General features: G+C 37.0%; 1 protein-coding gene across 2 annotated transcripts in view; it reads left to right on the top strand.

The window, feature by feature from the left end:
- Positions 1–22,288, top strand: part of FERMT2 (FERM domain containing kindlin 2) — an 88,299-nt gene that overhangs the window by 36,852 nt on the left and 29,159 nt on the right. The window lies entirely within an intron of this gene.

Raw genomic sequence — 22,288 nt, 5'->3', positions numbered from 1 at the left:
CGAAAAAGCAAATTCGTAGAAAGAGAGATCATATTTGTGGTTACCAGAGGCAGGAGTTGGGGAACGGGAGGAATTGGATGAAAGTGGTCAAAGGTATACATTTCAGTTATAAGAGAAGTAAGTACTGGGGATGTGGTGTATGACATGAAGGCAATAGTTAATGCTGGTGATATATTTGAAAGTTAAGAGTTTGAGTCACGAGGAGTGTGTGTGTGTGTGTGTGTACGTACCTATATGAGATGGTGGATGTTAACTTATTGTGATCATTTCACAGTATACATAGGTCAAGTTGTTATGCTGTACACCTTAAATGTAGACAGTGATATGTGTCAGTATCTCAATACAGCCAGAAAAACAGTGTTTGGTAGAACTCACCAGTAAACCAGTCTGGCCCTAGTGCTTTCTGTTTTGGAAGGTTATTAATTATTGATTGAATTTCCTTAATAGATACAGGTCTATTCAGATTGTCTATTTCTCATGTGAATTTTGGCAGATTGGCTTTCAAGTTTTTTATTTAGTTGGTTTTCTTTTAAAATTTAACTCTTAACATGCTTTTATGTAGTGGTTAAATGAGGTTTGCAGTTACACTTTCATTTCATTCATACTTTTTCCTTTCTATTCTTGTAAGGATCTCTGGTAGGCACAGAGAAGCACACAGTAGTAATGGAACAGAAGTCTGATTATCTCAAACTCAGTTACATTTAAAAGCATTTTTTAAAATTTGTTTAATTTCATTTTCATTGCCTAAGTTGTACATAAAAATTCTAATGCAAAAGGTTTGTTTTAGGAGTAATAATAATGATTACTTTTTCTATAAAGATGAAAAAGTAATGAATCACTTAAAATTTCTAGCAGCATTTTCTAGTTTTAGCTGTTCTAGTGGATGTGGGGTAATTGCTGCTTTGAGGCTTCATTTTGTATTACTGTAAAGACTAGTGATGTTGAGGATCTTTTCACATGATTACCCATATGTTTTGTGGTAAACTATCTGTTTAAATCCTTTGCCTCCCCTTTTTAAAAGAAAAAAATTAGGTTGTCATCTTGCTGAATTGTAAGCACTTTTTAGATATTCTGGATATGGAAAATTTATTGGATTTATATTTTGCAAACACTTTTTCACTGTCTGTGGTTTACTTTTTAATTTTTAAAGTTTTTTGAGGAACAGAAATTTTAATTTTGATAAAGACAAGTTTATGATATCTTTTATGGTTTTTATTCATGGACACAAAAATCATTAACAAAATTTTAAATTGGTTCCAGTAATATATAAAAAAGATTAACATATCATGATCAGGGGGCGCCTGGGTGGCACAGCGGTTAAGCGTCTGCCTTCGGCTCAGGGCGTGATCCCGGCGTTATGGGATCGAGCCCCACATCAGGCTCTTTTGCTATGAGCCTGCTTCTTCCTCTCCCACTCCCCCTGCCTGTGTTCCCTCTCTTGCTGGCTGTCTCTATCTCTGTCGAATAAATAAATAAAAAATCTTAAAAAAAAAAAAAACATATCATGATCAGGTAAGGCTTATCCCCAAACAGAAAACTTTCTGTGTACATGTGGAAAGAATGTATATTGTATTATCATTGGGTGGGGATGCTTTATAAATGACAGGTAAAGTTGGTTGGAAAAAAGGGATGTTGAAATCTTCAGCTATACTCACGGGTTTGTTCTTGCTCCTTTCACATCTGTCAGTTTTGTCGAAGTATTCTTATTAGTATGTGCACACATTTAAAATTGTTAGGTCCTCTTGATGAGTTTTCTCTGTTAACATTATAAAATGACCTTCTGTATTTCTGATAATATTAGCTTTGAAATATACCTTGTTGATATTTAAAAAGTGTTGCAGCTATCTTTTGGTTGATATTAGTATATTTTTTATCCTGTTTCTTTTAATTTATGTCTTTAAATTAGATGTCTTGTAACAACAGAGCTAGAACTTGCTTTTTTATTGATTCTGACAATCCCTGCCCTTTTATAAACTGTTCAGATCATTTATATTTAATGTGATTATCACTGTGGTTGGCTTAAGTCTACCATCTCTGTATTTGTTTTGTTTACGATAGATTATTTTTAAATTTCTACGTGTTCTATTTGTTTTTTGATGGGGGGGTTTGTTTGTTAAATTTATATTTATTTCTACCCATGACTTAAGGAGATTTTACTGACTTTTTTTTTTTTGCCTTTTAATACTTGCTGTAGGGTTTATAGTATATGACTAACTTAATCACAGTGAATAAATAGTATAGCACTATATGCACATAGCAATCTTAAAATAGTAAGTTCTGTTTCCCCTTTCCTGTCCTTTTTGCTGTTATCATATATTTTACTTTCACATAATTTCACATAATTTCAAAAAATTTTACTTTCACATAATTACTTTCACATAATTCTTACTTTCACATAATTTACTTTCACATAATTCACATAATAAAAATATACTAATACTAAGTCACAAACTGTTATTTTCCTGTGAAACAATAACTGTGTTTTAAAAGTAGTAGAAAGTAAGGAAAATGTGGGTTTTTTTAAGATTTTGTTTGAGAGAGAAGTGTGTGTGTGTGTGTGTAAGCAGGGGGAGAGGGAAAGAATCTCAAGTTGACCCTGTGCTGAGCGCAGAGCCCTGACTTGGGGCTCAATCCCATGACCCTAAAATCATGACTTGAGCCAAAACCAAGAGTTGGATGCTCAACTGACTGAGCCATCCAGCCACCCCAGGAAAATGGTCTTTTTAATTGCCCACACATTTACCATTTTTCAGTGGTCTTTGTGAGAATACTTTTCATTTCGTATCCTTTTTCTTCTATCTGAAAAACTTCATATAATTTTTTTATAGTTCAAGTATGCTGGTGATGTTTTTCACCTTTTGTCTGTCTATAGAAGTCTCGATTTTTGCCTTCATTTTTACAAGATATTGCAGCTGGGTAAAGAATCCTAGATTTTTTTTCCCCCTCCAGTAGTTTTTACATGTCTTTCTGTTGTGTTCTGGTTCATGAAGTTTCAGAGAAGTCTGTTATTATTCTTTTATTTATGCTTCTGTGTGTCTTTTCTGTTAGTCTTTCAGGAATTTATTCTGTTTTTTTAACAATTTAATTCTGATGGTCTTGGCACAGTTTTTTTTTTTTTTTTTTTTTTTTAAGATTTTATTGCTTTGAGAAAGAGAGAGTGAGTGCAAGCACAAGCAAGAGGGATTGGCAGGGAGAGGGAGAAGCAGGCTGCTGCTGAGCAAGGAGCCTGACGCAGGGCTCAATTCCAGGACCCCGGGATTATGACCTGAGCTGAAGGCAGACGCTTAACCAAGCCTGAGAGACCCAGGCGCCCCTGGCATAGTTTTCTTTAGGTTTATTCTGTTCTAGGTTCATTGCATTTCTTAGATCTGTGGGTTTATGGTTTTCATCAAACTTGGGTAGTTTAATGTTTTGTTTTTTTAGTAGGCTCCATATCCAATGTGGAGCCTGACAAGGTGCTTGAACTCCCAACCCTGAGATCAAGACCTGAGCTGAGATCAAGAGTTGGATGCTTCACTGACTGAGCCACCCGGGGTGCCCCAAACTTGGATAGTTTATCATTTCTTCAAATAATTTTTAGTGTCCCTTCCCACAACTCCCGGCCTTTGAGGGACTCCAGTTTTATGTATGTTAGATTTATTATTGTTTGCTCTTTTCCTTTTTTTCAGTCTTCATTCTCTGTTTCATTTTGGAGAATGTCCATTTTTGTATGCACATTCATTGATATCCTGCTAATCTGCTGTCAGTCCCATCCAGTGTAGTTTTCATTTCAGATGTATTTTTCATTACCAGAAGTTTGACTTTGGCCTTTAAAAAATCTATAAATCTTTCATTTTTCTCATTATGTTTATGCTTTCCTCTACTCTATTAAATACATAGAATATGTTTCTAGTAGTTATTTTAGTATCTTTGATTACTGATTCTGTCATCATAGATCGTTACTTTTGCTTCATTTACTTTGTTTTTTCCCTTTAATGCTGGTAATGGGTTGTATTTTCCTGCCTCTTTTATATCTGGTAATGTTTGATCAAATGCCAGGCTTTATTAATTTTACGTTTTTGGTGGCTAGATATTTTGTGTCCCTTTTAAGTAGTGTTGGCTTCCCCCCCCCCCCCCCCCCCCCGGTCAATAGTTAAATTACTTGGGATCAGTTGGGTCCTTTGATACTTGCTTTTAAGCTTTGTTAGGGTAGGTCCAGAGCCACCATTAGCTTATTTCCTTCTGAGGATTCTTTCCAATACCTTGTGTATCAGGAGGCCTTTCCCCCATATAAATACACTGATCAGTATTCAGACAGACTTCAGTGGATAACTGCAGCTTTCCAGTGCTCTCTCAGTGGTTTTCCCTTTTCACTAGTATTCTGACTCACAAATTACATGCATTTTGGCCTCCCTGAATTCCATCTCAACTCTCTCATTTCAGTAAGACCTGCCTGTGTATGCCCCCTCCCTGCCCTGAATTACTGCTACAGAGCAAGCTGGTGTACTGCAAGGACTCATCCTGGGTTTTTTTTCCTCTTTCCTATGCTCTTTATTGTCTGATGGCTGCAAAGCGCTTCTTTTTCCTTCTTACTGTTTGAATAAAGCAGGAAGGTAAATCAAGTTCCTATTACTCCATCTTAGTTGAGACCCTCCATTCTTCTTTCATTTTCTTGTAGAAAACCATCATTTGCTCATTATGTTTAATAACAAAACAATTTCTTTCCACAGAAGTTTCAAATTAAGTATGTTCAAAACTGAGCTCATGCTATTGCTTCTGAAATCTCTGTACTTCTCTGCACTCTGTCCCTCAGAAGTCTCCACAGTAGTAAAAGGCACCACCATCCCAGATAAACCTACCAGATAACTTGGGCGTCATTCATCCTTCGCACCACTGTCCTCACCTCCTCATCTCATACCACCTGAAAGTGTTCATTTTGCCTCCTGGATAGATCTTGAGACTTTTCACATCTTTCTGCTCTACCATCGCTACTACCCCAGTAGACCACACCACTGCCAGCTCTACCCTAGACTGTTCAACAGCCTCCTCTATTCATTCTTGTTCCTTCCAGTACATACTTTAAACAGTAAGCAGAAAGATTTTGAATTCTTTTTTAATCAGAGCAGCAGATGCAGAGTTAAAGTTAAAAGGGCTTATGACAGGGGCGCCTGGGTGGCTTAGTTGGTTGAGTGTCTAACTTCTTTGGTTCAGGTCATGATTTCAGGGTCCTGGGATCAAGCCCTGTGTTGGACTCTGTGCTCAGCAGGGAGTCTGCTTGTGCCTCTCTCCTTCCCCCACCCCGGCTTATGCATTCTGTCTCTCAGATAAATAAAATCTTTTAGAAAGGGGGCTTATGACATAGGGCAGGGGGATGGGTTAAATAGGTGATGGGCATTAAGGAGAGCACTTGTGATGAGCACTGGGTATTGCATGTAAGTGATGAATCACTGAATTCTGGACCCGGAAACTAATATTACACTTTGTGTTAAGTAATTAAAATTTAAAACTTGGAAAAAAGGGGGGTCTTAAACCGCTTTTCTGCCCTCTTTCTCCCCAGCTCCTAATCACATTAGTGCCACTTTTTACTCTTTTATTGTTTCTGACTTTATTTCCATAATTCTAAAGTACTGTTATTTCTTGATTTATTAGTTTTAGATATCTGTTCACTGCTTTTTACCTAAATGTTTCTTTTCCCTCCTCTTATAACTATTATAGTATTTGACTAAATATTGTTTACATTATTTTAGCAAGGTAAATCTTTTTACCTGGTGAACCAAAGTGTATACTTTATCATCTCATATGCCTACTTGTTTATCATTTACTTAGTTTTCTTTTTTTATTATGTTCAGTTAGCCACTGTATAGTACATCATTAGTTTTTGATGTAGTGTTGAGTGATTCATTAGTTATGTACAACACCCAGTGCTCATCTCAACACATGCCCTCGTTAATACCCATCACCCTGTTACTTCCTCCCCCAGCCCCCTCCTCCCTGATTTCTCCCCCTTCAGACTTTCCTCCCTTCCCCTGTGGTCCTCCGTGCTATTGCTTATGTTCCATATATGAGTGAAGCGATATGATAATTGTTTTTATCTGCTTGACTTCACTTAGCATAATCCCCTCCAGTTCCATCTATGTCAGTGCAAATGGTGGGTAGTCATCCTTTCTGATGGCTGAATAATATTTCATTGTATATGTGTACCACATCTTCTTTATCCATTTATCTGTTGAAGAGCATCTCAGCTCCTTCCAGTTTGGCTAGTGTGGACATTGCTGCTATGAACATTGGGGTGCATGTGCCCCATCTTTTCACTACATCTGTATCTTTGGGGTAAATACCTAGTAGTATAGTTGCTGGGTCATAGGGTAGCTCTATTTTTAACATCATCTTGAGGAACCTCCATACCGTTTTCCACAGTGGCTGTACCAGCTTGCATTCCCACCAACAGTGTAAGAGAGTTCCCCTTTTTCCACATCCTCGCCAACATTTGTTGTTTACTTTTGCCATTCTTATTGGTGTACGGTGGTATCGCACTGTGTTTTTGATTGGTATTTCCCTGATGACTAGTGATGTTGAGGATTTTTTCATGTGTCTGTTTGCCATTCATATGTCTTCTTTGGAGAAGTGTCTGTTCATGTCTTCTGCCCATTTTTTGACTGGATTGTTTGTTTTTTGAGTGTTGAGTTTGAGAGCTTCTTTGTATATCTTGGATATCAGCCCTTTATCTGTAATGTCATTTGCAAATATCGTCTCCAATTCTGTGGGCTGCCTCTTAGCTTTATTGTCTCTCTCCTTTGCTGTGCAGAAGCTTTTTATCTTGATGAAGTCCCAAAAGTCCATTTTTGCTTTTGTTTCCCTTGCCTTTGGAGCTGTGTCTTGAAAGAAGTACTGTGGTTGATGTTGAAGAGGTTACTGTCTATGTTCTCCTCTAGGATTTTGATGGATTCCTGTCCTGCATTGAGATCTTTCATCCATTTTGAGTTTCTCTTTGTGTATGGTGTAAGGGAATGGTCCAGTTTCATTCTTCTATATGTAGCTGTCCAGTTTTTCCAGCACCATTGATTGAAGAGACTGGCTTTTTTCCATTGACTATTTTTTCCTGACTTGTCAAAGATTAGTTGACCACAGCGTTGAGGGTCCATTTCTGGAGTCTCTATTCTGTTTCATTGGTCTGTGTGTCTGTTTTTGTGCCAATACCATGCTGTCTTGGTGATCACAGCTTTGTAATATAGCTTGAAGTCAGGCAACGTGATGCCCCCAGCTTTGTTTTTCTTTTTCATCATTCCCTTAGCGTTTTGAGGTCTTTTCTGGTTCCATACACATTTTAGGATTGTTTGTTCCAGCTCTTTGAAAAATGCCAATGGTATTTTAATAGGGATGGCATTGAAAGTGTAAATTGCTCTGGGCAGGATAGACATTTTAACAATGTTTATTCTTCCAATCCATGAGCATGGAATGTTTTTCCATCTTTTTGTGTCTTCCTCAATTTCTTTCATAAGTGTTCTGCAGTTTCTAGAGTATAGATCCTTTACCTCTTTGGTTAGGTTTATTCCTAATTAAGATATTACAGTTTTTGTTGCTATTGTGAATGGAATCGATTCCATAATTTCTTTTTCTGTTAGTGTATAGAAAAGCAACTGATTTCTGTGCATTGATTTTTGTATCCTGCCACATTGCTGAATTGCTGTATGAGTTCTAGTAATTTGGGGGTTCATTTACTTGTTTTCAACATATATCCGATGCTGATTCTTCTGCATTCTACATTCTCTGTAGTAATCTCCTCCCTGCCCCCCTTTTTTTCTTCCTAAACACTGTCTGAGGCCCCTCCATCCTCCTGCTCTAGTCTGAAGTGGATGCTTTCTGAGCTAAGCTGTATGTAGCTCCAGAACTTCCCTTCACCACTGTCCAAGCAAAATGTCTTCTCCTGTCTCATATTTGATCCTTGCATTTTCCCAGTACTGGTTTGCTCACTTATTTTGGTGGACTAGATCCTCCATCAGCATAGTAAGAAAAAGGTGAATGGAATATAAATTTTTGAGGTGTTACCATTTTGTTACAACAAGAGTTGTTGGGTTGAAAATTATTTTTCCTCAAAATTGGGAAGTCATTGTTAAGTTGTGTTTTTGCTTCCAGCATTGCTGTTAATAGTCCTGATAGTGTTCTTAATTTTTGTTTTCATCCTTTTGTAGGCTGCTTTTTTTCCTCTGAAAATCAGTTTCAGGATTTTTCCTTTACCCTGCCATATGGAAATCTCATGGTAGTATGCCCTAATTCTTCCCTTTTGTTTTCTCTCTTCTCTCTGTAACTAGTGATTGTCAGGCATTGTTGTTGGATTGATCCTTTTACCTGACTTAATGTCTTCCATTGGATTTTTTATTGTGGCTATCAAATTTAAATTTCCATTGTTTTATATTTTTATCTGGATGTTTGTTACCCAAGTATTCATGAATACATTTAAGATTTGTAGACTTTAGGAATGTCTGGGTGGCTCAATCAGTTAAACCTGTGCCTTCGGCTCAGGTCATGATCCCAGGGTCCTTGGATCAAGCCCCACATGGGGCTCTCTGCTCAGCAGGGAGCCTGCTTCTCCTCTGCCTGCCGTTCTGCCTCCTTGTGCGCCCTCTCTCTTTCTCTCTGTTAAATAAATAAAACCTTAAAAAACATTTGTGGACTTATATAAAGTCAAACCTCAACCAAAAAGAAGAAAATAATTTGAAGAAAAAGGACCCTTCTCTCTCTCAAATAAATAACTAAAACCTTTGAAAAGGGGGTGGGGGGAGCACCTGGGTGGCTCAGTTCGGTTTAGGTATCTGCCTTTGGCTCAGGTCATGATCCTGGGGTCCTGGGATGGAGCCCCATGTTGGGCTCCCTGCTCAGCGGGGAGCCTCTTTCTCCCTCTGCCCCTTCCCTGCTTGTGTGCTCTCTCTCTCTCTCAAATAAATAAATAAAATCTTTAAAAAAAAAGAATAAAAAGGATCGTCTCCCCCTTTGTTAATATCCAATCCTTCTTTTTAATTTTTTTATTGTAGTTGACACAATGTTACATTATTTTCCGGTGTACTTAGAGATCTAACAAGTTTATACATTATGCTGTGATCCCCACAAGAGTAGCTACCATCTGTCACCATACATGCTATTTCAGTATCGTTGACTATATAGTCTACACTGTGCCTTTTATTCCCGTGACTTATTATTCATCCCATAACTGGAAGCCTGTATCTCCCACTCCGCTTCACCCATTTTGCCCACCCCCCTCACCCCTCACCTCCAGCAGCCATCAGTTCTCTGTATTTATAGATATGATTCTGATTTTTGTTTATTTATTTTTTTTTAGATTCCACATGTAAGTGAAATCATATAGTATTTGTATTTCTCAATGTCACTTCACTTAGCATAGTGTCCTTTAGGTCCGTCCATGTTGTTGCAAATGGAAGATTTTATCCTTTTATGGCTGTATAATACTCCTGTGTGTGTGTGCGCGTGCACATACATACACACACACTCCACATCTTCCCTGTCCATTCATCTGTCACTGGAAACAGGTTGCCTCTGTATGTTGGCTATTGTAAATAATGCTGCAAATAAACAGTGGTGAATGTACCTTTTTGAATTTGTTTTCATTTTCTTTGGGTAAATGCCCAGTAGTGGAATTATTGGATCATATGGTAGTTCTATTTTTTATTTTTTGAGGAAACTCCATAATGATTTCTACAGTGGGTGTACCAATTTACATTCCCACCAAAAGGACACGAGGGTTCCTTGTTCTCCACAGCCTTGCTAACCCTTGTGACTTGTCCTTTTGATTTTAGCCATTCTGACCAAGTGTTAGGTGATACCTCATTGTGATTTTGATTTTCATTTCCCTGAAGGTTAGTGGCATTGAGCATCTTTCCATGTGTCTTGGTTATCTGTATATCTTTGGGAAAATCTCTGTTCAGGTTCTCTGCCCATTTTTTGATTGGATTGTGTTTTTGGTGTCGAGTTGTAGAAGTATCTTTATATATTTTGGATATTAACCCCTTACTGGATAAATCATTTGCAAATATCTTCTCCCATTCAGTAGGTTGCCTCTTTGTACTTTGTTGATGGTTTCCTTTACTGTGCAATAGTTTTTTATTTTGGTGTGGTCTCAGTTTATTTTTGCTTTTGTCTCCCTTGCCTCAGGATATATACCTAGAAAAATGTTACTGTGGTCACTGTCAGAGAATGCCTGTATTCTCTTCTAGGATTTTTATGGTTTCAGGTCTCATGTTTAGGTCTTTGATCCATTTTGAGTTTCTTTTTGTGTATGGTGTTAGAAAGTAATCCAGTTTCATTATTTTTTACATGTAGCTGTCCAGTTTTCCTGCTGCCATTTATTGAAGAAACTGTCTCTTCCATGTATATTTATTTTTGTATGTATGTATTTATTTATTTTTGCTTCCTTTGTCTACATTAATTGATCATATAAGCATGGGTTTATTTCTGGGCTCTATCCTGTTCCATTGATCAGTGCATCGATTTTTATGCCATGCCTCTATTTTTATGCCATTTTTATGCTATATTTATGTTTTGATTACTATAGCTTTGCCGTATATCTTAAAATCAGGACTTGTGGTACCGTCAGCTGTGTTTTTCTTTCTCAAGATTGCTTTGGCTATTCAGAGTATTTTGTATTTACATAAAAATTTTAGTATTGTCCTATTTTTGTGAAAATTATGTTGATCTTATGGTAGAAATTGCATTGAATATGACGATTGCTTTGGGTAGTATGGGCATTTTAGCAATATTAGTTCTTCTAATCCGTGAGCATAGAATATCTTTCCATTTGTTTGTGTCATCTTCAGTATCTTTCATCTGTTTTATAGTACAGGTCTTTTACAGAACTCTTAAGTTTATTCCTAGGTATTTTATTCTTTTTGGTGCAATTATAAGCAGAGCTATTTTCTTAACAACCATCCATTGTTTCTCTTTCTACTGCTTTGTTACTAGTATATAGAAACACCACTGATTTCTGGGTATTTTGTATCCTGCAGTTTTACTCTTTGCTTCTAGCAGTTATTTGGTGAAGTCATTAGGATTTTCTATGTATAGTATTATGTCACCTGCAAACAGTGACAGTTTAACTTCTGTACCGATATGGATGCCTCTTATTTGTGATTGCTGTTTCTAGTACTTTCAGTACCACGTTGAATAAAGGTGGTGTCTTGTTCCTGATCTTAGAGGCAAAGCTCTCAGTTTTTTTTACCACTGAGTATACTGTTAGTTATGTGTTTTTCATAGATGGCCTTTATGTTGAGGTATGTGCTCTGTAAACCCACTTTTTTTGAGAATTTTATCAGGAATGGATGTTGAATTTTGTCAAATGCTTATTTTGCATTTATTGAGATGATTATATAATTATTGTCCTTCATTTTGTTGATGTGATGTATTGCGTTGATTGATTTGTGAATGTTGAACCATTCTTGTATCCCCAGAATAAATCCCACTTGATTGTGGTGAATGATCTTTCTGGTGTATTGTTGAAAGTGGTTTGCTAGTATTTTGTTGAGAATTTTTGTATCCGTTCATCAGGGATATTGGCCTGTAGTTTTCTTATTTTTGTGGTGTCTTTTTCTGGCCTTGGTATCTGGGTAATGCTGGTCTCATGGTATATGTTGGGAACCTTTCCTTCCTCTTCTATTTTTTGGAATACTTTGAGGAGAATAGGTATTAACTCTTCTTTAAATGTTTGGTAGAATTCACTTTGGTAGGTTTTTTTATTACCTATTCAGTTTTAAGTAGTCTGTTTGGATTTTCTGTTTCTTCCTGATTCAATTTTAGAAGATAGTATTTTTCTGGAAATTTCTCTCTTTTTTCTGGGTTGTTCAATTTGTTGGCATATAATTTTTCATCGTATTCTCTTATAATCCTTTATTTCTGTAGGGTCAGTTTTTACTTCTCTTTCGTTTCTGATTTTATTTACTTGGGTCCTTGCTCTTTTTTTTTTCTTGATGAGTCTGTCTAAGGATTTATCAGTTTTGTTTCTCTTTTCATAGCACCACCTCTTCATTTCATTGATTTTTGTTCTGTTTTGGGTTTTTTTTTTTTTTTTTTTAGTCTCTGTGTCATTTATTTCTGCTCTAATCTAATGTTTTGTTCTTTTGTTTTCTGCAGTATCTCTGGTTCCCCAAGTTGTTTTTCTTTTTCTTTTCATTTGGTGTTTTTCATGTTAGAAACTCTGTGTGTTCATTCCATTACTGCCATAGCAAATTTTACCATAAATTTAGCTTAAAACAAATTTGTTATCTCACTGTTCACGTAGATTACAAGTCTAGGCACGGTGTGGCTCAGATGGGTGTTTTAGTTAGTCTTATAAAGCTGAAAGTAAGGTGTCACCAAGGCTGTTTTCCTCTTGAAGGCTCTGAGAAAGAATACTTCATGGTAGAATTTGGTTCCATGTGTCTGTTGGACCAGGGTTTCTCTTAGCTTGTCTACCAGAGGTCATTCGCAGCTTCTAGAGGCCTCCCAGATTCCTTGACATGTGGCTTCTTTCCTCCATCTTCAAAAACAGCCATAGCAAGTCCAGTCCTTCCCGCCCTTCACATCTTTAAGCTGACCTCTCCTTCTGTCTCGTCTTTCTTATGCTTACCTCTCCTGCCTTCCTCTTCTGTTTGGCAGGCCTCAGATGATTACATTGGACCCATGGAGAGAATCCAGGGTAGTCTCCCTTAAATCAGGTGATTAGTAGCCTTAATTCCATTTGCAGAGTCTCTTCACAGCAGTCCCTAGATTAGTGTATAATTCTATAATCAGGGACAGAAATTTTAAGGAGTTACCTCTAAAACTGTAGACCTCAAATGTCTGTCAGTCATTGACTGTTCATATATTTAGTAATGGGGCATTACAAATACCAATAGGAAGTCCTACATTGAATGAGGTTTAGCTTGTCACCCCTCTCTGGGGTATTTAGATATTGAGCAAGCTTTATCAAATGTCTGTATCTAAAAGATTATTCCCTAGAGCTGTTTAGATTCTCCTCTAAGGGATCCTAAAGGGCTTGTACCTAAGGGGTAGGTTTAATCCACTATGGGACAGGATTCGTTTTTTGGTCTATTTCAGTGCTTGGTCTTGCTTGATGTCTGGCCCTGTGAGTCAGTGTGTTTCCCATTGGTATTTCCTTTTGCAAACACCTTGATCTTATTTTTGTCCCTTTTGTTAAGTCATTTACTACTCTCCCAATCTGGCTTCTGTCTCCCAAAACTCTTCTTTTTTTTTTTTTTTTTTTTTAAGATTTTATTTATTTATTTGACAGCCAGCCAGCCAGAGAGGGAACACAAGCAGGGGGAGCGGGAGAGGAAGAAGCAGGCTCATAGCGGAGGAGCCTAATGTGGGGTTCGATCCCAGAATGCCAGGATCATGCCCTGAGCCAAAGGCAGAATCTTAATGACTGCGCTACCCAGGCGCCCCTCTTCTGACTTCTTTTTATGTGATGTGTTCTCCCATTCTTTTTGTCCTTATAAGTGCATGTTTTCTTTCTTTATTTCTTTAGTAATGCACAAGTTCAATATACATGTTTAACAAGAAATTCTCAAGACAAAATTTATTTTTAAACTAAAATCTGATTATCTTACCTGAAAACCCTTCTCTGCACCTCAGTTCCCCACTTCTCACCCTGTAGTTTCTGATACATATATATAGCATTTGTGTAGTCCATCTCCCACCAGATTTGTCTCCTACTTGATAACATATTGATTTTGAACATCACATTTCACTGCTATATAGTATATCTTTGTGTTATAAAGAGGTCCTAGATCATTACTTTGTGGAGTGACTCATAAATGTTAGTTTATATTTATTATTGAAGCATGAAATTTAGCATGAATGAGAACACTATATTTTGGTATATCCATTTTAAAATAGTCCTCCTTGGGGCGCCTGGGTGGCGCAGTCGTTAAGTGTCTGTCTTCAGCTCAGGGCGTGATTCCGGCGTTATGGGATCGAGCCCCACATCAGGCTCCTCTAATAGGAGCCTGCTTCTTCCTCTCCCACTCCCCCTGCTTGTGTTCCCTCTCTCGCTGGCTGTCTTTCTCTGTCAAATAAATAAATAAAATCTTTCAAAAATAAAAATAAAAAAAAATAGTCCTCCAGGTATATTTAAGTATAAACTTTAATTACTTATGCTCTTCACCAGACCCACTTTTACATGTGATTCAGATTTCTAAATCTCCAGTTTAATTCTTTCTTGAAACAAGACACAGTAAGTAAATCAGTCCTAAATTCCTGTATAAATGAAACATTTAGTATCTTATGTGGAAGTGTAGGTTTACTTTACTTTTTTTGTTACAATGAAATGAAAACTTATTCATAGACTTCATGTATAGCCAGTGGCTACCCTGTTCCAATGTAGAACTGCCTGCCATTTGAGAAATAAGATGTTGTTTTCTGCGCCCCCCCACTTCCCCTTTCCTTAAGCTACTACTTGTCAAGAAGAAGTTGGAAGCAGAATTACCTGTGGAGTTTTGTGTGTGTTTGTTTGTTTGTTTGTTTTGGGGTATAATTGATATATAACATTCTGTTAGTTTCGGGTATGTAAAGTAATGATTTTGTATTTGTATACGTTGTGAAATGATCACCACAGTAAGTCTGTCTTATCACAGTTAACGTCCATCACTGGAACTTTTATAAAACAAGTTGCTGGAAGCCCTTAGTCACTAAGAATATATGGGGGTATGACCAAAGCATGTATTTTTAGTAGTATTTTTAACTTCAGAAGCAATTCTCATGGACACATATGGTTAAGAACTTTTTTATATGCTTATGACTGACCCAAAAGCTAGTTACATTTAACAATATTCATTCTTCTAATAACATTAATATCTGTTTTGTGAGCTGGACAGGAAATGACCTAGGAACAAAAATCTCAAAGAATGAATCATGTGGTATAGTGATTTTCAAGCAGAAGGGACATGCCAGAACATTTGGGATGTCTTTTCAAATTAAACCTGCTGGCTTTGCCCTCTTCACTAAACCTGACTATGGTGAACTGTGGTAGAAGCATGTCCTGTATCCCAGCCGTGACTCATTGTATGTCCTTTTATACTGTTTTAGATTTTTTCACACTGTACCAGTACATGATTTACTTTGAGGGGATGAATGGGTGGAGAGAGATAACTTGCTACCGCTGTACCCAACACTTGATACTGAAGGAGTGATTATTCAGAAGCTTGAGATTGTGTAATGCCTTTCTTATCTCCCAACATGGCAGTGATGGCATTTAAAGCTGAGGGTATACTGAGAATTGAAAGTGTAACCCATAAGTGATTAGGTGTCTTAGAATGTTAAATCTTGTTTGTTTTAAAAGTACTCGAGGGGGGCGCCTGGGTGGTTCAGCCGTTAAGCGTCTGCCTTCGGCTCAGATCATGATCCCAGGGTCTTGGGATCGAGCCCCGCATCGGGCTCCCTGCTCAGGCTCCCTGCTCGGCAGGAAGCCTGCTTCTCCCTCTCCCACTCCCCTTGCTTGTGTTCCCTCTCTCGCTCTCTCTCTCTGTCAAATAAAATCTTTAAAATGAATGAATGAATGATAAAGTACTCTAGGAAATGATTCAGTTCCATTAAATATGACTCAAAAATATACTTGAAGTATGTTCTGAGTTTGTGATCTACATAAAACAATGCAAATGCATTAAACCTCAAAAATTACCTTTGAGGATAGTTTGATTAACTTCTTTTTACCTGGAATATACAAGAACGAAGAGAGCAGTTGATTTTTAATTAGGTAACTTTAGCTAAAGAATATGCTACACTACTTTTAACTTTAAAAAGAAATGAAGGGGCTCCTGGGTGGCTCAGTTGGTCAAGTGGCGGACTCTTGGTTTCAGCTCAGGTCATGATCTCAGGGTCCTGGGATTGAGCCCTGCATGGGGCTCTGGACTCATCGTGGAGTCTGCTTGGGATTTTTCTGCCTGTCTCCCTCTGCCCCTCCCCCTCCTCATTCTTTCTTTCAAATAAATAAATGTTTTTGAAAAATTTTAAAAAAATCAATATGCCTGGAAGCTTTTTTAAAGAAAGTGACAGAATTTAAGGAGCAAGCATTTATTTTTAACATGATTTCTGCTGCTTAGTACTTAAAATGTACTTACCTCAAATTTATTAATAATTAAAGAGCGGTTATGTCACCCGTCCTCTGGTAACATGTCTGTTCAGGACAGTTTTTCTGGTAATTCCGTTTTTGCATTTTAGAAGAACATTCCCCCAGAAAATAGACTGTAAAATACAGGACAAAACAAAAACCTGACCTGTACCAGAGTGTTCATAATAGTAAAATTCAAATAACCAACAGAGAAACAAAAAAACCACATACAGTTATTAAAAGCTTTTTGGACTTATTTTTTAAACATGAGATGAGGTATACATAAAATAGATTTTTTTAAAGAAGATTTTATTTATTCAAGAGAGGGAGAAAGAGAGAGAGAGAGCATAAGCAGGGGGAGGGGCAAAGGGAGAGGGAGAAGCAGACTCCCCACTGAGTGGGGAGCCAGATGCAGGGCTTGATCCCAAGACCTCAGGATCATGACCTGAGCCGAAGGCAGATGCTTAACCAACTGAGCCACCCAGGCGTCCCCCAAAATAGAAAAAAAAAACAAAAAACTCCAGTGTGGTTTGCAGTGATTGGTACCATGCAATTTACATGAAAATTAACTCTGACTTGAAGAAACCTTATAGAAAAATTAGTGAAGGAAATATAAATGGCTAAAAACTTTTGAGATGTACATCACTAGTAAATAAATTAAAACAAGGAAATACACATACTGTTTTTCAGGTAAGCAAAGCTTTAAAAAAATATGTATGCCCAACTTGCTCCACTTTTGCCTTAAAATCCTTATAACCTTTGATCTAGTAATTCCACTCCACTGAATTCTTGAAGAAATAAAATGTGGGAAAATAAGTACACAGATAGATGTTTGTAAAATCTTTATTATATATGGGCTCAGTAGTAGAACGGTTAAATTATGCCACATTTACACAGTAAGTATTTTATACATCTGTTAACATAATCCCTTATTTATGTAGCCATATTCCATTTTTCAAGAATGGGTTTTAAATGACTCTATACTTCTCTAATTTCCAAATTTCTACCATAATTGTGTATTTTTTTAGCTAGAGAAAAACATTAATACCTAGTACTGAATAAAGTACTTGTTATGTGCCAGGCCTTGTTCAGGGAGCAATTACCCATATTAATCATTTAATTTTCACAGCAACCTCCTGAGGTACTATTATTCTCATTTTACAGATGAGAAAACTCACGGGCAAGCTGAGTAGCTTGTCCAGAGTCACAGTTAATAAGTAGCGGAGCTGAGATCTGAATGCGGGTAGTTTGGCTGTGCTTCTGCCTCCAGTTGCATCTCACCAGTGCTGCAGCAGTCAGCTTGCTCCATCCTGGTTTCAGGTTCCCTACAAACAAAAAGCTTCCTGAATTTGTAATACTGGATTGAATCTAGTGGATATCGTGAGCTCCTGAAGATACAAACTGCCACATGTAAAACTCTGTCTGATCCAGTAATTTTTAGCAATCTGTAGCATCGCAAGTTACGCAGTGGTTTGCATTTTGTTGTCTATTCTTCTTAGACCCTGACAGTGAGTGTAGTGCTGCCATATATACAGACCTAGTCCTTCTCCTTTTTTTCTTTCTTTCTTTCTTTTTTTTTTTTAAGATTTTAATTTTTATTTGACAGACATGCAGTGAGAGAGGGAGGGAACACAAGCAGGGGACGTGGGAGAGGAAGAAGCAGGCTTCCAGCAGAGGAGCCCAATGCGGGGCTTGATCCCAGGACTCTGGGATCACGCCCTGGGCCGAAGGCAAACACTTAAGGACTGAGCCACCCAGGCGCCCCAAGTCCTCCTCCTTTCTGCTGCATTTTTCATTTTTGGTTTTTCTTGGCCCTCCTTCTCTTTACACTCTTTATTTTTAAAGTAACCTAATATTAGTATAATTGGTGTATAATAAACCGTACCCATTTAAAGTATACAATTTGATGAGTTTTCACAGATGTACATCTGTGAAACTACACAGGATAGAGAATATTTCCATTAGCTTTAGTCAGACAACCATTTATTTGCTCTGTCACTACAGATTTATTGTCATTTTCTGGAATTTTATGAACAGAATCATATTGTGTATATGCTATTCTAGTTGGCTTGTTCCATTTCATGTAATAATTTTGAGATATGTTCATGTTGTATGTATCAGTTGTTTCTTTTTACTGATGAGTTGTGTTCCATTGTGAGTAGTATTCCACTGATATGAAAATACCACATTTTGTTTATCAATTTGGGTTATTTCTAGTTTTGGCTTCTATGAGTAAAGCTGTTACATATATGCTTTTCATTTTCTTGAGTCAGTGAGTAGAACGGTCGAGTTGTATATGTTTAACTTTTTAAGAAACTGCCAAATTTTTCAAAAATTGTGTCATTTCTCATTCCCACTGGCTGGGTACGAGAGTTCCAGATCCCCCTCCACATCCTCAGCAACACCGGCTATTTTATCAGTCGTCTTAGTGTTGGCTACTTTGATGGGTACATAGTACTTTCTCATAGTTCTAACTTGGATTTTCCGGACCAATAAGGTTGAGCTTTTTTTTTTTTTTTTTTAAGATTTTATTTATTTTAGAGAGAGAACAAGCAGGGAGAAGGGCAGAGGGGGAAGGAGAGAGAGAATCCCCAGCAGACTGTGCACGGAGCCTGATGTAGGGCTCAATCCCACAACACTGAGATCATGACCTGAGCTGAAATCCAAAGTTAGGCACTTAACCAACTGAGCCACCCAGGTGCCCCAATGTTGAGCATTTTTTATGTGCTTCTTGGCTGTTATGTACTCTTTGGTGAAGTGCTTGTCCAAATCTTTAGCCTTTTGGTCTGCTTATTATTGAGTTGTATATATTTTGGATGCAAGTCCTTTGTCAGATATACATAATATGTTTTGTGAGTATTTTGTCCCAATGTACAGCTTGCCTTTGTCTATTAACAGTATCCTTCAAAGAGTAGGTTTTTGTTTTTTTAAAGATTTTATTTATTTGAGAGGGAGAGAGAGAGATCGAGCAAGCATGAATGGGGCGGGGTGGGGGGCAGTGGTGGGAGGGGCAGAGGGAGAGGGAGAAGCAGACTCCCTGCTGAGTAGGGCATCTGATACGGGCCTTCATCCCAGGACCCTGAAGTCATGACCTAGAAGGCAGACACTCAACCAACTGAACAACCCAGGTGCTCCTGTTAGTTTCTTTTATAATAAAGGATAATTTTTTGTGGAGTGTATGGGTTCTATGTAAGAAATCTTTGTCTACTTATATTTTCTTTTAGGTCTATGATGGAGTGTATGGGTTCTATGTAAGAAATCTTTGTCTACTTATATTTTCTTTTAGGTCTATGATCCATTTAGAATTAATTTTTGTATATTATGTTAGGTAAGGGCTAATGTGGTTTTTTTTTAAATCTGTGACTCTTAATTTAGCACCATCTATTGGAAAGATACTCCTTTCCTCTTGAATTGCCATGGCACCTTTGTCCAAAATAATTGACCACCTATATGTGGGTCTGCTTCTGGCTCCTCTTCATATATATGTCTTATCATTTAGCTAATAATTGCACTGTCTTGATTGCTGTAGCTATATGAGGTCTAATAGTCTAAGTCCTCCAACTTCAGTCTTCTTTTTAAAAATTGCTTGGACTATTCTAGGGTTGTTTTCATTTCCATATGAATTTTACAGTCACCTTGCCATCTTGTATAAAAGAGCAAGTTGGAATTTTGACTCGGATTCCATTGAATCTTTAGCTCAATTTAGGGAAAACTGGCTTCTTAGCAATTCTTGCAATTCATGGACATAGTATGTAATATAAAATATAATGTTATATAATTATATGGGTCATTGTTAAATTTTTTTTGGTCGTTGTTAATTCTTTTTGTTACTTTCATTTAACAGTTTTGTCTCTTATCAGATTCCTCATATGTAAACAAATAAATAAACACAGAAACTTGTGATTTCATACAAGGCAGAAGAGGTTGAGTCAACTAAAACTTTGAGATTTGGTAATGATATGGAAGTATTTACATTTACTTCATGTGTTATGTGTAAACAACATACAGAATGAATGAGGGCTACCCAATAATATAAAGCTTTTATAAAAAATTGAGGTATAATTGACATTTAATATTATAATAGTATCAAGTGTATATATAACATGGTGAATCGACACGTACATTGCAAAACGACCACCATATTCATTCTGCTTACCATCTGTCACCATACAAAATTAATACAGTATTATTGTCTATATTCCCCATGCTGCATGTCACATCCCCGTGACTTATTTATTTTATAACTGGGAACTTGTACTTCTTGATCACCCTCCACCCATTGTACCTGGCCCCTCACAACTCCCCTCTCTTAGCAAACACTAATTTATTCTCTTTATCTATGCATCTTGGTTTTGTTTTATTTTTGTTCTTTACATTCCACATATAAATAAAATTGTATTTGTCTTTCTCTGATTCATTTCACTTAGCATAATATCCTTTAGTTCCATCCATGTTGCTGCAAATGGCAAGATACCATTCTTTTTGTGTGGTTGAGTAATATTCCAGTGTCTGTGTCTTCTTTATCCATTCATCTGTCAGTGGACACTTAGGTTGCTTCCATGTCTTGGCTATTAACATATACAATGCTGCAATAAACATACACCTTTTCGAATTAGTGTTTTTGTTATCTTCAGAATAGATACCCAGTAATGGAACTGCTAGATCATAATCTTAGTTCTAGTTTTAAGTTTTGAGGGACCTCCGTAACGGTTTTCCATAATGGCTGTACCAGTTTACATTCCTAAACAGTGCATAAGTTTCCCTTTTCTCCATATTCTAACACTTACTATAATTTTTTTTATAATAACCATTCTGACAGGTGTAAGGTGATAATCTCATTATGGTTTTGATTTACGTTTCCCTGATGTTTAGTGATGTTGAACCATCTTTTCATGTGCCTGCTGGCCATCTGTGTGTCTTCTTTGGGAAAATGTCTATTTAGGACCTCTAATTGGATTATTTGCTTTCCTGTTAATGGGTTGTATGAATTGTTTATTTATTTGGATATTAACCTGTTATTGGATATATGATTTGCAAGTATCTTCTCCTGTTCAGTAGGTTGCCTTTTGGTTTTGTTGGTTTCCCTTGCTGTGTAGAAGCTTTTTTGTTTGATGCATTCTCATTTGTTTATTTTTATTTTGTTTCCCTTGTCTTTGGAGTCAGATTGGAAAAAAAAAAAAAAGCTTTTCTACGACTGATGTCAAAGAGTTTACCGCATGTTTTCTTTTAGGAGTTTTATGGTTGCAGGTCTTAACGTTCAAGTCTTTAATCCATTTTGAGTGAATTTTTGTATATGGTCCAGTTTCATTCTTTCGAATATGGCTGTCCAGTTTTCGCAGCATCATTCACTGAGGAGACCATCCTTTTCCCGTTGTGTATTCTTAGCTCCTTTGTCATAAATTAATTGACCACATATGTATGTGTGTATTCCCAGGCTCTTTATTCTGTTCCATTGATTTATATGTCTCTTTTTATGCTAATGTTTGGTTACTACAGCTTTGTAGTATAGTTTAAAATCAAGCAGTGTGACCTTCAGCTTTGTTCTTCTTCATCAGGATCGTTTTGGCTGGTCAGGGTCGTCTTTGGTTCCATACAAATTTTAGAATTATTTGTTGTAGTTCTGTGAAAAATGTCTTTAGAATTTCTATAGGGATTGCATTAAATCTGTAGCTTGCTTTGGGTAATATGGCCATTTTATTGATATTGATTTTTCCAAACCACAAACACAGAATATCTTACCATTTATTTGTGTTTTTGTTTTTTTTTTCATCAACTCCTTATAGTTTTCAATATACAGGTCTTTCACTTCCTCGGTTAAATTTATTCTTAGAAGGGTGCCTGTGTGGCTAAGTTGGTTGAACATCTGATTCTTGATTTTGGCTAAGGTCATGATCTCAGGGTCATGAGATCCAGCCCCACAGTGGGCTCTGCGCTCATCACAGAGTCTGCTTGTCCTTCTTCCTCCCCCTCTGCCCCTCCCCACGCTCATGCTCCCACACATGCACACTTGCTGTCTCTCATAAATAAATAAAAGCTTTAAAAAAAAAAAAGTTTAAAAAAATCCCTTTCTTTAAAAAAAAAAAACCAAAAATTTATTCCTCGGTATTTTACTTTTTTGATGTAGTTGTAAATGGGATTGGTTTTCTCGATTTTGGTTTCTCATAGTTTATTGTTTATGTATAAAAACAAAACTTTTTTTCTTTTTTTAAAGATTTTATT

This window comes from Ursus maritimus, unplaced genomic scaffold (genome assembly GCF_017311325.1).
Source record: "Ursus maritimus isolate PB19 unplaced genomic scaffold, ASM1731132v1 scaffold_25, whole genome shotgun sequence".
Lineage (NCBI taxonomy): Eukaryota > Metazoa > Chordata > Mammalia > Carnivora > Ursidae > Ursus > Ursus maritimus.
The sequence above is the reverse complement of the archived record's forward strand: the minus strand, read 5'-3'. Positions and strand labels throughout refer to the sequence as shown.